General features: G+C 38.4%; 1 long non-coding RNA gene across 1 annotated transcript in view; it reads left to right on the plus strand.

Moving 5' to 3' along the window:
- LOC122750854 overlaps positions 1 to 17342 on the plus strand; it is a 158616-nt gene that overhangs the window by 126109 nt on the left and 15165 nt on the right. The window contains exon 4 of the long non-coding RNA XR_006355760.1: positions 658 to 846. This is a non-coding gene — a long non-coding RNA (uncharacterized LOC122750854). The remainder of the gene's footprint in view (positions 1 to 657; positions 847 to 17342) is intronic.

Below are 17342 nucleotides of genomic sequence, written 5' to 3' on the forward strand. Positions count from 1 at the left end.
AGAGGAACAAGTGGAATGAGTTTATTTCTGTAGTCGATTTATAAACCCAGCCTCTTGCCCAGAGATTAATTTAACATGTGCCAGACATCCCTCTTAGGGCTAGTTGTGAATGTCTGTGTGAGGCTAGGGTGTTTCCTGCTTTATAGGACTAGCTTGCCTCAGCCTGGGCGTTTTCTATTTGAGTTTACTCCTTCCCCAGCCCCTCCCCATTGAGTGTCCTTTGTGTAACCCCTGTAATTCAGAAATTTTGCAGTAATGAGGACTTGCCCTATCATGTGACTGAGGTACTAGTTGCAGGCTGTGATTGGTCATCAGCTAATTGGCGGTTCTCTATAAGAGCTCCCTGAGCTGGGGCTTAACTGAAGCTAACTCTCCTCCAGTCTTCAGTTACACGACACGTATGTTGTAACGTTGAGAATAGAGTGATTCAGCAACATGTGATAAAAAGTTATCAGTGCTGCTGATTGACCAGGCCAGTGGTATGCAGTGAAGCCAGTTGCTGCTGATTGGATTAATCTCTGGCTTTTATGAACTGGTAACTGTCACTTTAAGATTGTTTACTGATTAAACTTAGAAGAATGCAGTTTAAAATCTTTGCCAGGAACTTGTGTGGACTTATTCCTCTTTTTTTTTCTTCTTTCCTTTGTTTTGTTACAGGAATGAAATGCTGATAGCTTCTTACTTTGGAGGACTTCTGTAGCAGGGGGGGTGGAGGGGAGAGTTCCAAAGGATCTGAAACAAAGCTTTTTATCTACTTGTGAAGATTTATCTAGTTGTGAAGAGGGAGTTTTTAGCTAACGGAAGCTGCAGCATTGTCTCCAGGAAATAATGCTTTATCCAGAATGGGTAAGTGAAAAAATGGCATTGCCTACTAATGGATATCATCTGGTGCATGTTAGAATTGTAAAATTGTTTGCAGATTCCTAATAACTCTATAGAAGCCAAGAACACAAAAGCACAGTGAAGGAATTTTTTTTTTAAGTAGTACAAGAATATAAAATAATATCTGGGAAGAAAATCAGGAAATTAAGAAAAATTCAACTGTTTTACTTGTTTTAGATTGAGTATATTTAATGCAAGGAGGTGATTTAAAAGGATGGGAAAAAATATAGTGGATAGGCAAATGAATTCTTTCTGTAGAATGGTAGCAAATCTATGTACATATTTTCATCTGCCCTGACCAGTGTGTAATGTACCAGTAGGTTTTTTTTCCCCTTTAGGGTTAGCCTATTAAAAGCCTCTTTACATGAAAGCACCTAATGGATATCTTTACCAAATAACAAATCAAATAAGGTGTTTGAATAAATTTATTTTAGCTGTGATTAATGGAGTGTAATGTGAGAGTAGTCTTTTTAACCATGTATGCCATGAATTTCAATATTGTTCTAATTTATGGATATGTAGCTACTGTTAGACCCAAAGGGTGGTGGTGTTTTTTTTTTTCCTGTATAAGTCAACTCATTTTGGAATGCTATGCTTAAGGCACCTCTCCCTCTCTCTCTCTCTCTCCCTCTCTCCCTTTTATTTAGCATGAAACTTTTTAGGATGAATCTGAACCAAAGCTATCCTATTTTTAAACTTCCCAGAGAAAAATAAGCTTTATCTGGATTCTATAATGTTATATAACTGATAGCTTCTTGTTCGTGTTGTAAGAAAATACATTTTTTGTATTTTACATTTATATTTGGTTTCTTATGAATGGTTATGCCAAAATGGTTGACTATAAGAGGAAAACAGAATAAGAATGATGGGAATACTTTCTTATTGGTCAGTGGACCCTAATCACGTGATCCCTATTTGCATAAGACTAAAATATTAAATGCAAAATTATTTTGTGCTTTGTTCTTCTTGCATTTAAGTTTTTAAAACTGTGTGCTTGACATATAAAAGTTATAATAACTAAAAATATCAAATGAGTTCGTATGGCAGAAATATGTGTTTATGTGCTTTTATTTTCTTACAGTAACTGAAATTGAAAAGTTTAATGTGAAATAAAGGCTCTTCTGTTAGGGAAACATACTTCTCAGGGGCTTTTATGCTTTTTCTAGAAAGTTGATATATTATAATTATGCATGTGATATAATCTATATTATGTTATAGATATTACATATACACTATATAATTATAATACAAGTTATATGTAATATGCCTCTATAACGAGGGCTAAGCAAGGTGCTTTGGCAGAAATAGGAAAGATGGTAGGGTCAGGAAAGAGAATAAACATTACCTTCCCTCCCTTTCTCCTCCCCTTTTCCAGACCCTCCAACCCCCAGCTTTGGAAAACATTTTGAACAATGCTTTTTATAAAAATAGAACTCAAGACTTGTGTGTGACTAAATTGGGGGGGGGGGAGGAAATCTCTAATAAGAGAAGCAATAAAAGAAAGACTTTTAAGATAAGCATTCCTAATAAGGGCAGGGTTCTCCAGCAAATCAGAAAGAATGTGATACAACCTATTGTATATCACAATTGATTTTATTTAAGGTGTGGCTGACTGAACACCTGGAAAAATTCTGCTTGCTTGTCCAAAGTACATGAATGTTTAGGTCCTCTATTCTTTTGATAAAAATGGAAAGTAAGAAGTTTTTAGCTAGGTTATTCATCAAACCACAGATTTGTGATAATAACTCGTGAATGATTCATTGCCATGTATTTCATTTCATCATGTTTGAAACATCATATTTTAATAGATCTCATTTTCCCACTTAATGATTAAGTCTCTCTGTCCCTTTAGGTTTTACTCAACTATTTGGAAATACTTGTCTGAATTACTTTAAAGTGTGTCACACTGGGTCCCAGTGGAATTTTTTTGCATCCTGTTACTCATTTATTAATAAAATTCATGCATACAATGAATGGGATTATAAGTAATGCTTATATCATGTTTAATTCTGCCTTTGGGTACATTTAAACGTCTAGTGTTCATTATCATTCATGGGGGATTTTCTGCGTTGAGGGGTGTATGTGTGTATAGGAAGGGATACCATTCATCTTCCTTCTCTGTTATGACTGACTTGACCCTCCCCACAACATATACTAATTAGCAATATGAACATTTATCCCCATCTGGTTATCCCTGTAATTGATTTTAATGTAGTGCATGGAACCTATGCCTGATTAAATGTTGCATTTAAGTATACATATTTGGAAGAGGCCTTCAATCACAAATAAAACTAACGATTGTTTAGTGCAACCAAAATAAGCTTCATAATATTGCTCCTATGGCAACAGGGTAGTTAGGTGTTTTGAAATATGGCTATAAGCATTCATTGTGGAAATGTCATTCAGACCTCCCACTACCGCCTCATTGGGTGGGAGATTGATGGAAAGGGGTAAAGCCAGACTAGGCAAACAGCACATAACCCATGTGTATGCCTGTGTCTTTTTACAGACTGTCCTGAAAATAAAGTCCTAATACTGTAGTTTTGGACAACACAGAATCTTAATAACTAATGAAGGACAGTGAAAGAGGAGGGTCAGGAAAATGGAGGAAAGTGGAGAAGAGTTATTTAAGGGGCAAGAAAGGTAGTAGAGAAATGTACTCGGTAGCTAAAAGTCTTTTCTCCCATGTTAGCTGTCAGTGGGAACATCTTGAACTGGTTATGGTGTAACTTCAACATCTGAAAAGATTTCCTTAAAATGTGGTACGGGGGGGAATTCCTTTGGTAGCAGTATGGTTTACCACTTTATATAACATTTATGCATCTCCCTTCTGTTATTCTGAGGTGCAGTCTTTTTCCAAGAGGTCCTGGAAGAGTGCTTGTTCATTGGTCATTTGGCTTCCCTTATATGTTTCCTAGAGGCAAAACTGGGTTTTTAACATTAAATATGGTAACATTTCATATGACAAATAGATCGTGATGACTTTAGATTATCTTATCCTCAAAGATATCTCTTTTATTTTTAAGCTGGTGAAAAATGGTGAAAAAGATTTGCCCTAGAATCTAAGTCTGAGTGACTTATACACATTTTATAGAAGTAAAGTTTTTTGTTTTGTTTTAGCTTTGGAGCACTGTAACTCTACGTTACTCAGGGAGTAATGCTGTATGGTACAGTGGAAAGAGTGCAGGAGTTTGCTTCTGAGATCCTGGGTTCAAATCATCCAATGCTGCTCAACACCTTTATGACCTTGAGCCTCATCTCTAAAACAAGGGGGAAGGGAGGGATTGCAGGTTTGGATTCAGTGGCCTCTAAGGTCCTTTGTGGCTCTAAATCTTTGATCTTGTATTGTTTTAATGTCCATGCCTCACTACCACTTTCCAACACTGAACCTGTTTTTTTGTCAGCCCTTCCCCTCCCTTTTTCATGGTTCATTCACACCTCCAGAAAGTGGAAAGGTAAAGGAAAAAGGAAATAGACGTCAAATTATTAAGAGTTCTGATCAAGCATTTGGAAAAGAAGGTGTTGGAATTCTTTGCTTAAATAAGTAGAGGATTTCAGTTGTTCATAATGGGTGCCCCCCCCATTATTTGAAACCTATTGCTGAATGTTTTGAAAATGGTTCTTCGTGGTTATTGTTTTTTATTTGATCTCTTTCCAATGTAATAATATTTTTTAAAAACCAATATGTATCCTTGGGGAAGGAACCCCCCACACACCTTGGTGGGGGAAAGGGGAACCCTTTTATTTAAAAGCAAATTCTGCATTTCTACAGAATTTACTCCAGGCTCTTTCCTAAATGTAGATAGAAGACATAGGGTCTGTCATTAATTTGGGGAACAGAAAGGGGAGAATGTGGAAGAGTAATTGTTTTGTTGGTGATGGAGAATTATGGGATTTCCCCCACCCCAATAACATGAAAGATTCACAACCACATTTTGTCTTCTGGTAGTTATGTAGCTCTTGGTTTCAATTTAGTAATTAATGGCAGATGATTATAAAATATAGCAATGACTCAAGTCTGAGGGAAAAACTAGGTATTAATTTATGTATCTCCTGAAAGATATGTTTGGCATAGCTCTTCAGTACAATTTTTATCAAAACCATGTAAAAGCATTGGCATTCAAATCTATCTCATGTTTACTGTTTTTAATAGTAAGGATGTTAAAATTACATGGCGGTACTGCCATTATAAGTTTCTAAGAAAGTATTTATTGGGCTGACAAATTACTTTTTTATTTGAAAAATTAAAGTTAGACAGATGTTTTCAAAGGGGTGTTTCGATTCTGTGTTGAGTGCCCTAAATTTTTATTTGCTAGTCTAATTCACCTTACAGATGAGCAAACCGAGGCCAGAGAGATTGTGACTTGGTCAGAGTCACACAGATAGGAGAGTAATTCATGATGTCAGATTTTAACGTTAGTAAAATGCTTTATGTATGTTATTTGATTTGAACCTCACAGGAACCATGTGAATTGTACCAGTGCTTTGGATAAATTTGTACAAATAAGGAAACTAAGTCTTGGAGAGGGGTAAATATTTTCACACTTAAGAAATCTTCATGATTCAGAGATGATATGACTACCATTGTTGCTAGGAGATAAAGGTGAGGCTGAGCAGAAAAAGAAAATTAGATCTTTAAAACTTGCCATTTTTTTTTCAGACAAATAGTGCTTAGCAGCTCTTTAGCCTCAAATGAACTTACGAAAGAATTTAGGCTTATGCCTCCTGCGCCCCCCAACTGCTGCCACCCATTCTCCCTCCCACTGTCACAAATCACAGACTGTTAGAAGTAATTGAAACTGGTTTTGTCTGCTAGGTTTTTCTTGCTCTTAGATCACATTTAATGTTAACATCAGTGGAAGTTATTTTTCTTTCTCAAAAAGTGACTGTATAATTCTAGATGTTAAAACTGTAAACTTCAAACCTAGTAAAAATAACACTTTCAATAGAGAGGAAAGAAAGCCAAATTTGAATTTAAAAAATCACAAAAGTATATCTAAAGTCACACAGATTCTGAGTTACAAGTAAGAGTATATAGAATAAAAAACATTTTGGGATTTTGTAGGCTGCCTTTGATTAAGGTAGAATTTTGGAAGCAGTTTTAACATCTCTTAGAAGCAAAAACACAATCCTTTTCCACTCACCCACTCTCCATCCTTTTCCCCCTTTAAAAAAAAATCTCAAGAAATTAATGCAAAAATTGTTCTAAATGCTATATTAAGGAATGTAAGTAATCTAAGCCTTGGCATTTCCTGACTCAAGTTTCTAAATTCTCAACCCTTAACCCATTATATTAAGTTCTTAAATTTATTCTAGTTTCTAGCAAAAAACCATCTTGGCATAATGAGACCATTTAAAAGATATGCCTAATATGTATTACCATGTATAAATAACATCATACTATATATTATATATATGTGTGTGTGTATATATATTCTCAATAGTCACATACGTTGTGTGTATATACAGCATATACTTTGTGTATTTTTATATATAGTTTTTTAAGATTCCAGAAAGTCATTTTTACTTTAAAAAAATGCATTTTTAATATTTTGAATGACATTGATAATTATGTAAATTAGAGTTATGCAAAAGTTGAAACATTCTAGATATATTTTTGTGTTTTTACATAATATCTGTACTGGGAAATTTTTATTTTTCTTTAGCCAACATAATCACTAGGAATAAGTTTCCCAATGGCAAAGGTAATGACAAGAACGTAATATTTTAAATATTTCTACTTAAAAGGAACTTCTGAATTTAAATAGTAGCTATACACACATGTGTGTATATACATACACGTATGCTCACTCATTCACACATAAGTGGATGTGATGGATATCCAGACCATACCTGCTAGGTGGTAGAATGGTTATCATGCTGAGTTCAGATCATGCCTCAGACACTCAGTAGTTGTCACCTTGGACAAATCTCTTCATTTCCTCATTTTTAAAACGAACATGATAACAGCACCTACCTTATAGGATTGTAAGAATCAAATGAGATAATATGTGTGGAATCCTTTGCAAAAGTTAAAGAGTTGTACAAATGTTAGGTATTATTGTTATTGTTATGATTATGGTGATGGTAGTGGTAGTGGGTCTTCATATCTTTTACCAAGGAATATGGTGTAAGGTTGTGGGGGAGGAAATGAGAAAAAGGTACTTTTGTAACAAACCTAACTCTTTCTCTTCTGTTGACCTGGTGAATTGGTGGGCGTGTGTGTGTGTGTGTGTGTGTGTGTGTGTGTGTGTGTGTGTGTGTGTGTGTGTGTGTAAAAGAAGATAGCTTAGCTTTCCTACTTTAAATCTGCATTGAGTTTTTTAAATGAAATAGTTTTTACGTATGGAATTTTTTTTTTTTGGTGGTGCAATGGGGGTTAAGTGACTTTCCCAGGGTCACACAGCTAGTAAATATCAAGTGTCTGAGGTCAGATTTGAATCCAGGTCCTCCTGACTCCAGGGCCATGCTTTATACACTGCGCCATCTAGCTGCCCCCTAATGAAATAGTTTTTAAATGAATAGGTTTTTTTTTTGTTGTTTGTTTGTTTAGGGTTTTTTTGTTTTTTGGGGTTTTTTTAGTGAGGCAATTGGGGTTAAGTGACTTGCCCAGGGTCACACAGCTAGTAAGTGTTTAGTGTCTGAGGTTGGATTTGAACTCAGGTCCTCCTGAATCCAGGGCCGTGCTTTAACCACTGTGCCATCTAGCTGCCCACTAAATGAATAGTTTTTTAAATGAAAAGCTGGTTGTGATGAAGAAAGTGGACCAGATAGATTACTGTAAAAATGACATTTGATTAGATTCACATAGGATTTTAGTAGAAACTTTTACAGATTGCTTCTGGAGATCACCCTAGAAGAAATTTTTCAGCATCAGTTGTTGAATGGCAATGGGCAGTAGAAACTGGCATCATCATGCCAGTGCTGTGAGTCATATTTCAGTTTCTTTTGCAAACTTTTACTTGTGTTACCTAACTTCTTTCATGGCTGATTTAATTCCTTTAATACCTGAAACTTATGGCGTTCTTCTTATTTGTATCACTGCTTTCAGGATGAATATATAACATGTAGAAAAAACTTACTGGAGGGAAACACCACGGTCTGCCCAAGTGATTGAAGTTGAAAGTCTGATTTTTTTTTTCATTTGCACTAAAAAGCATAATTGATTTTGAAATACAAAGATGATATTTTCTGCTTATCTCATGGTTTTAGTGGGTCTAGTTTAGTCATTTAGTACCTAGATTTATCAGTGAGACAGTATATTATGGGGGAATTCCTGATTTTCGATTTAAGGACTCATACTACCCGATTTACTTGCATAATTTCCCCTATTTCCCCCCTAATATTTTCACCCTGAAATTGGGGTATGGGTGAAAGGAGTAGGAGGAAAAGATGAATAGAAGCATAGAAGAATAAGCAGCTCTGCTATTTTACCTGGTGTTTGATCCCGGGCACAATTATTTTCATTTCTATCTGCCTCAGTTTCTTTATATAGAAAAAATCAGAGCATTGGAGCAGTTGCTTTGTAGAAGGTATCTTTCAACACTGCAGTTTGGGACTTGGAGCGTTCCTTGCACAATCTTCTTTCCTCTTTGAGACTCTTAATCATGTTTAAATAATGCTTTATTTGTGGTTTGGGTTTTTTTTTGTTTGTTTTTGTTTTTGTTTTGTTTGTTTTTGCAGGGCAATGAGGGTTAAGTGACTTGCCCAGGGTCACACAGCTAGTAAGTGTCTAGTGTCTGAGGCTGGATTTGAACTCAGGTCCTCCTGAATCCAGAGCCAGTGCTTTAACCACTGTGCCACCTAGCTGGCCCAAAAATGTTGGCTTTAATAGCATATTAACCCTACAGTAATCTTAGTCGCAAAGCTAATTAGCATTTAGCTTTCCTGACATGACTTTGCTGTGTCCTGTTTACATTCTGTTAATTCTTCTTTAAAAATCGAGGAATAGCAATGGGAATTGCCCCGTTTTAAACCAGATGCAGAAGGGAAAAGGCAGATCAGTGATTTCGAAAGTGACTGAAAGTTGATATCTTTTCATTAGGGATTGTCTTTACCTTCCAATAAGTTTTGGCCCTTTAGATGGCTTAGGTCTAGGGTAGTAGTCTCCAAACACTTTGTGTTGCCCACCCTTACCAATAAAAACAAGTTTGTTTCTTAAGTTACTGCCCCTTTTGTGTATGAATTATCATTTTGCAGAAAGAGGCAGTGTAAGAAAAATGGATAGAAACAGCTTGTGGAGAAGTGTGGTCTCTCAGATAAAATGTTGTTGAGGGACTATTCTGAGGACCAGATAGAAAGGCCTGGGAGGTAAAGATAGCCTCAGGACATCGGAGACCATCCTCTCATTTGCATGTGACTTGCTGGAGTTTTAAAGGTTATAACTGACAAAATGCTAAATCAAATACTAGCCTTCTGGGGTCATACCTGACAGAAAGGTCGAAGTGTCAAGTTTCACATCCTAGCAGTTACAGCTCATGAGGAGGCGCTGATTTGAGGCATGAGACCCTAGAGAGGAGTTACAGGAACAGAGAAGAAGCTAGAGCAGGAGCTAGGCAGAGCCCGGGAGTAAGCAGATTGTAAGAAGTGCCCATAGAAGCTAGGAAGAAGACTTACAAGTCTAGAAGGGAAACTGCTTCCACCCGAGCAGCTAATTTTTCAGCTGCTTTGCTGGGAGCTTGCTGATTAACTGGAGAAAGGCGGGGTCAGCTTAGAGAATTCTTCTGCGGAGAGATCCATCTTTCTCCTGTGTACAGAGTTGTCTGGCTTGTTGCTTTCTGATGCCATCATGTGTACCCTGGGGGGGGGGTGTGGAGGGGGTAGAACTCAGGAATTTCTGGTTGCCCTCTATTTCTTCTATGGTCTGATGCTGGGGAAACAGAAGAAGAAAGATAGGTTTTCCATCTGTTTTGCTGTGAGCTATATTTATTGGACAAGAGGCTTTGCTTTGCTAGAAATTGATGGAGGAAAGCAGAATTCTGTTGAATGAAGAGCTGGCTGGACTTGTCCCCATTGCCCAGAGGGCCTGCCTAAGTTGCTTTGCAATTGGGTGGCTTAAAGGAATTGTTTGTTACTTGCTGAACAAGTACTCTGTGTCTCTTTTGTATTTTATTTTTTAAAATTTTCTTGCTAAAAATATTCCGTTGCCTCATTGTCCGGAGGAGTGGGTTTTGCCCACCCAGAAAAGTAGTGAGGAGCAGAAGGGGTGCAGTGAAAAGAGAGGCGACTTTATAAGATACAGATTGTTCCTGATGGCCCCAGTGCCATCAAAGCCTACGTTTCAGAGTTGTGAGTTGCCATGGACAAGAGTTTTCCTATGCATGTGCTCCCAGGTTTCTGTGTGTACCCACTTTTAACCATGAATATATTAGATACATTGGTGGGAGAGTGTAATCCAGGTTTATGGGTTCACTGCATTGTTATGATTAGTCCTGCTTTTGCCTTCTCTTGAGTAACTGTAATATTTGATTATTCCAATTTCTTCTCCTTTACTTGTTTTCTGTTTGAGTTAATAGTGTCACTGTGGTTAGGTTTGTATCAAATCATTAGTGGGGGCTCAGGAGTTACAGTGGTAAGTTTTGGAAGTATGTCCCCCCAAATCAGGATTATCTCTGTGACTTTGAGAGAGAGGTAGAGTGGCATATGCATCTCTGCAAACCTCGGATCTCCCAGCATGAGTGCAGGTCATGCGAGGTAGCCAGGCCACAGAGTAAGAATAAACCTGGGCCCTGTGCATATTTATTTTTTTTGTTTTGTTTTGTTTTTTGTTTTGTGGGGCAATGAAGGTTAAATGACTTGCCCAGGGTCACACAGCTAGTGTCAAGTGCCTGGGCTGGATTTGAACTCGGGTCCTCCTGAATCCAAGGCCAATGCTTTATCCACTGTGCCACCTAGCTGCCCCTCTGTGCATATTTATTTTTAATACATGTACTGTTTGTTGTACTAATAATTATGTAACTCAAAAACTCAGACATGTATAGAAATGTAAAAGGATGAAATGATATTTGATACCAGTGTCATTAGAGCCACAGAAGTTTATTGAGTCAGCAGGTGGCCCTCAGACCTGTGCTTTTTAGGCAGGTCACTTTGTCATTTATGGAGAATAGATTAGAGAGAGGAGAGACAGGTAGAGAGAAGAAGTAGGAGACTACGCCAGATGAGAGGCGATGAGGGCATGAACCAGACTGTTGACTGTAAGTAGAGAGGACACATGAGGGAGATGTAGTGCTAGGGTCAGATTTGGCAACTGATTGCCTGTGTGGGATGAGGAAGAGCGAAAAGTCAGAGATAGCGCTGAGGTCACCCAGAAGGTGATAGTTCCCATGACAGCATGGGTGCCTAGAAGGAAGGAAAGAAGGAAACAGGGAATTGGGAAAGAGGTAGCTTTGGGAGGAAAGATAATAAAATAAGCTCTGTGATGAGGACTACAACCCACACGTGCTTATTTGTCACTCTCTTTCCCACTCGACCTGAAAAGGGAGGAGGCATGGTTCTTACCAGTCACTGCCCTGATACATACATAGGTCTAGCCTCTAAGAGGTGCCTCTTTCACACTAAGTGATGTGTAAACTGAGAGTTGGTTTTTCCCAGTGGTACCAATGACTTCTGTGGGTGCCTAAGTTAACTGGCATATGAGAGGCATAGTTGGAAATTTGCATGATAGAGGAAGGGATAGAGAGCGGCAAGCTCTACCATAGGCCGTCACAGGACGGATAGAATGGGAATTTCTTCCCATCCTGCAATTAGTTAATTCCCTCCATCCCTTTGGAGACTGGTGCATTCTTCTCAAACTCAGATTTTATGTTTGTCAAGTTTATACCACTCCTTTATTATGACTACTACCAGTATCTAACCTTTGTTAGTCTTCGTAAAGATGCATTAAACCTATTATAGAATATAGCCCTCTGAACAAAGGGCCAAAGAGCTGCATGATAGAAGTTAGGTACTGCAAGGAGCCTGTTGCAAGCCTCGGGTTGCAGATTTGGGATAGATAACCTGATCTGTAGTAAAAAGGGATTAAGCTGCTGTAGCAGCCCATGATCACTACTGTGGACTTCTTCAGAAGGTGAAAGGGCCTTGGAGGCTCCAACAGATGTTTGTGCCTGCTTAACAGCAGTTATCTAACTCTTGGCATTTTCCAGTCCCAGCCTTGGGGACACTGGGGAAGGATACTAAGGGCAGGGGTCAGGGACTGAAAGATAGCTGGGAGAGAGGGTAGGTGAGTTCTGACTATTCTCCCCTTCTCTGAGCCTGGCCAGCCAGTGCTCCTTTAATTTGATCCTTCCCCCTGGCAGGGACAAAGCACATTCCCTGTGCAGCCTCTGCAGGCTGCTGCCATGGTTGCCTTTTCAAAGCAAGGGGGCGGAGAAGGGGGTGGTGGGGGTGGGGAACAGGCTGGAATGATAGGGAGAAAATGTTTTTCGTTGTTTTCTTCTTTTTTTTAAATTGTGGTTGAGAAATGATGTGAGTAGCAGTGGATTTTAAAAGTTTTTGCAACTAACTTTCTCATTTATCCTTAAAACCTCAATATAAGAAATGGATGGGAAGACATCAAACACTTGTAGAAATCTGTTTGGGAAAGTAAATTGTGGTGCTGTTTTTTAAAAGTGTAAACCCAAGCGAAATATTCCTCCTCCACCCTTAGTCAAATTTACTATGACCTTTTCAGACCTCTTGATATATCCAGGAAAAGCTATCCCTGTGTGGAGAAGAGGGCTTTTGGCTAACAACTTTTGTGAAACCATGAAACAGGGACTTTATTATTATCACCATATAGACACACAGGAAAGCAATTAACTCCACTTTTAAAACATAGTGCTGCATTTTCTGGCTTTGGAGGGGGGAGGCCTTTTTCCAGTAGCAAAACTATATTCATTTCTGTTTATCTTTAATAACCCAGGTGTTAGACTGAGAAAGCATAGGCAAAAAAAAAAAAAAAAAGTTCCAACTTGCAAAATCCAATGCAAGAAGCCAGGTCTCCCAACTTTCCAGTTCTTTTTTCTTTCCAATGTCTCCTTTATCACACTATAATGCAGTCAACATGATGGAGAGACAATTGCTCCGTAACAATGGGAAAAGTCTCATTTCTTATTTAAAGCGTAATTGTTGGCTTCCTATCTAAAGAACACTAAACACAAATATGGAGACTCAAGAAGAATGAGGAGTGTTAACCTACTCTATCAGCTTAGCTTTTCTTGATTATTCTAGTATCTGTTACTCTTATCTCTTTGTTGTTGGTTTTTTTTTTCCTTTGTAGACTATGGGGCTTGATATAGTTTGCACCCTGTTATCTGCCAATAAGAGCATCTGGGTTATATCCTGCTATATCCCTCTTAGATTTAGACACTGGGCCTTCCATTTTGGAAGACCTTTTGTAGTGTTCCTATAAGGGCAAGATCCTTTTATTGAGTATACAATCTCCATTTTATATTTCACTTGATATTGAACAATGTTATATCAGTGGTTACATCTATCAAAGAAATTCATATGATCAAAATGTAGGGGAAAAGCATCCTTAAGGCTGTGTTTCTTTCTGTCAAGTAAAATTTTTTTTTAATAATTACCAAATAAACATAGCAGGATCTTTTATTGTCTATACTTTGTAGTCATTTGTGCAACTGAAGATGCATTATACTATAGAATATTATTTTCCAAAAGTCTGTTTCTTTCTCATGTTTTCATCAGATACTCTTGATACATGTGTATATCAGTCTCCTACAAAGAAGAAATGAGAAAGGAGGCTTTCTTGTGGGTCAGCTGTTACTGAAGCCTTCAGTTGCCTTTTGGGGGAGTAATAATTCATGATTTTTTCCTACTTATTTGCTATCTTCTAATTTTTTTCAGATATCTTGACATTTGATTTTTCAGGGCTTTCAAATTTTCACCTTTGGCACAAATTTCTTCTTTGTGTATTTGATCCTATCTAGTTGTTTTCTTCAACTTAATTTTCTTAAGTGCCATCTTCACTTCATCATCAAGTACTCGGGTGTTAAGAGTGCAAATATTGCCACAGATGATGAAAGTAAAGCACTTTAGAAATACTGGCAGATTTGTTTCATTTTTCATCTCTGCCTACTTTCCAGACTATGACATGAGGTAGTCCACCATTACATATATCCTGGACAGAAGCTGTGGGAAAACACTGTGAGGTAGACCCTGAAATGAACAAGAGGACAAGAGCAGGCTGGATTATATTGGGGAAGTTTTTAAGTGTTTTCTACAGTCTTAAACATCTCCCTTACACACAGACTTGCCTTTTTAACCTCAATATTTTTCTGGTGATTCAACATGGCTTTGAGCAATGGCATACCACAATTTCAGAAGAATCGAAATTACTAGTGACCACAAAGGGGTCACTTGGTGGATAGGCGACAACATATTACCACTGATACGGTACCATGGACAAAGCATTGAATCTCTAGTCGGGAGTCCTCAGTTCAACTCCCTCTCTTGTGTTTACTACCCACGTGACCTGGGATAAATCATTTCTCTGTCTGACCTCAGTTCCTCATCTATAAAATGAGGGACTTGGCCTTTCAGGGCCCTTCCTAAGAAAGAGCTATGAGCCTATGAGAAGTGATCCGAGAAGTGAGATAGGAAAAGAACTTAGCTTGCCTATGTAGTGAGAATAAAGGAAAATAGATAGCCTAAATTCTATACTGGTTCCCACATAATGTTAAAATACCTAGACGGAAAGACATTCCTTCTAAAGAGAAGTACATGAGGTAGGCAAATCTCCTATGGGATACTGTTAAGTGTAGCCATGTGAATGATATCATGGATCCATTGAAACATGTGCTGTCTAAAATTTAAGCTGGGCTTTTTATACTTGTCATGAAACTCTTGAGGAATCTAGAACCATTTACTTATCAATGATGTGATGCTTTTCTACTCCAAACTAGTGGATTAACAAGCCCACCTTAAGGACAACTTCAAATTTAATACCTACTCTATCCATTTGGGGGAGGGGGGAGAGAAAAACCTCAAACCAAACTTATGGCTTGCAATGAAAGTCTTCTAGGGGATCAGAATAAAGAATTCCTTCTCTCCCCCCTACCCTCGCCCCCATCCCACTGCTGAACTTATTTGATCCTGTACTGTAAGTGACCTGTGGTTCTCTACTCAATACCTTCATCCAGTCAAGATGTTTACATTCATGTCCAAAAATCTGGACATGACCATCTTTCAATGATATGTTAACATGAGGTCTTCAATTGCCTATAAAATTAGGTGTCAGTTATAGTAATAGCAGGAAAAATGAAGCAATAAGAATTGCATTTAGATCAAGATGCATTTTATTTTCTAAGAATTCATAAACAAAGGTAACAAAATGTCACCTGTTACAGCATGCCATCAGGAATCTGCACATTTAGGCCAACATTCCATCATCCACACCAATGAAGGGTCATGTTAACAGAGCTCATAAAATGATGAAGAATGGTCTCAGGGATCTTCTCATTACCTTAGCATCTGAGACACAAACATCAAATAAGAAGAAATCCAAAAATCTAGGGCATAAAGGTGGTAAATTAAGATATATTCTTCATTCACCTTTTGAATAACCCTTTTCCAACTCCTTATCTTATGCCCAGTGATAGTAATAAAAGTGTTGCAAAGCCCAAACACAGTCTTCTTGATTGGTATGCCAAAAACATGGGTTGTTGGTTTTTTGGGGGGCGGGTTTCTTGAGTTAAAGGCAGAATAGTGGATTGTCCTCATTATCACAGTACAACCAAGTTGTGAAGCCCTAAAAATAAAATTAAGGGTTTGTAAGAATAGTCACAACCTTGGATTTTAACCAACTGTGGATTTCTTCTCTCCTCCCCCTTCCTCCCTCCCAAATCCCCCCTCCTCTGCCCCTACTCACCTGCTGAACAGGTAGAGGAAGTTAAATTAAGCAACTGACTTGATTCAGTACAATGCAGATTTATGTTATTTAGCCTCTACTTGGCCCTCACTATACAGCAAGGTAATTCACATCCTTAATCAAAATCCTGGCAATACTCTCCCTGACCATAACCTCTTATGATTCAATCTATCTCTATTCTTCACTCCTCCTGAGCTGATTCTTCACTTTCATTATGAGCTCTAATCCCTCTTCCTCTTAGTATTTTCTCAGGCCATTTTTTTTTCAATTCACCCTGTCTTCTCTGACCTCACTGAGAACAAAAGAAAAACAAAACCTGTTACAAACATGTATAACCAAGCAAAATTAATTCTCCTATTGATAATGTGTGTGTATGTGTATACACACATGTATACTCACGGGGGGTGGGGGGGACTTTTTTGCTTGGCTGTGTATGTGTATGTGTGACTTAATTACAATGTGGGGGGGGGGGCAGGGGGATGTCTGTGTGTCCTGAGTCCATTCCCTCTCAGGAGGTAGGTAGGTAACATTTTTCTTTGTGATCACTCTGGAATCATGGTTGGTTATTGTGTTGATCCAAGCCCTAAAGTCTTTTACGGTTCTAAGTCTTTCATCTCTCAGAGCTCTCAGACCATTTCAAGTCTGACTTCTCTTTCTACCCTTTCTGATCTTAACCCATTGGTTAACCTGTTCAATTGCTGACACTGTCCTCCACTTTTGGATCCCTCCTCTCCTGCCTCCATCATAACCCTTCACTTGTCACACCCCAATCCTGGATTACTTCCACTAATTTCTTCCTTGGCTCCTACTGAGCTGCTGTTATAAATGACTGGAGGGAAGTTAAGAAACTGAGTTGACCAGGAACCCTGCAAATATGTTATCTAACCACTACTGGACACCTTCATTTTAGCAAGGCAGTTCTTTGACTCCTTAGTTGATTCCCCAGCGCACACCCCAAATCCAAATCTCTTATTTCTTTAAGCCTCCCATTCTTTCCTCACCAACTCAACTGAGGATATCACCTTTTACTGGGAAAATTCAGGCCTTCTCTTTATCTCAAAACCCTTTGACTTCATCCTTCTGTCCTCTAGTATCTAATAATCTAGTATTGGCCTTTTGACCAAGGCCAGCTCTCCAATGTTTACCCACAATCCCATTTCCACTCCTCTTCTCCACCATCTCAATCACCCTCTTTGCTGTTCTGTAATCTTCAGCAGGCTCCCGGGCTCCCTGGAGCTATGCACACATTTTCCCCATCTTAGAAACCCTTCACTATAGGGGTACCATTCATTCAGCTTTTGTTCGGTACCTCCCCTTTCTTTCCTAACCAGACTCCTCAAAGAAGCTGTCTCTCTACTCATTGCCCCCACTTCCGCTCCTCTCATTCCTCAACCCTTTGCAATCTGGCTTCTGATTTCATCACTCAACTGAAACTGCTGTCTCTGAAGTTACCAACCACCATTAATTGCCAAATCTGATTTTCTTTTCTCGATCCTCACACTTCTTAGACATGTTTGACGGTGTTGACCACTCTCCACTCATGTATAGTCTCCTCTTTCTGTTTTGTTTTTCTTTTGTGGCAGGACTCTTCTCA

This window comes from Dromiciops gliroides, chromosome 3 (assembly GCF_019393635.1).
Source record: "Dromiciops gliroides isolate mDroGli1 chromosome 3, mDroGli1.pri, whole genome shotgun sequence".
Classification (NCBI taxonomy): domain Eukaryota; kingdom Metazoa; phylum Chordata; class Mammalia; order Microbiotheria; family Microbiotheriidae; genus Dromiciops; species Dromiciops gliroides.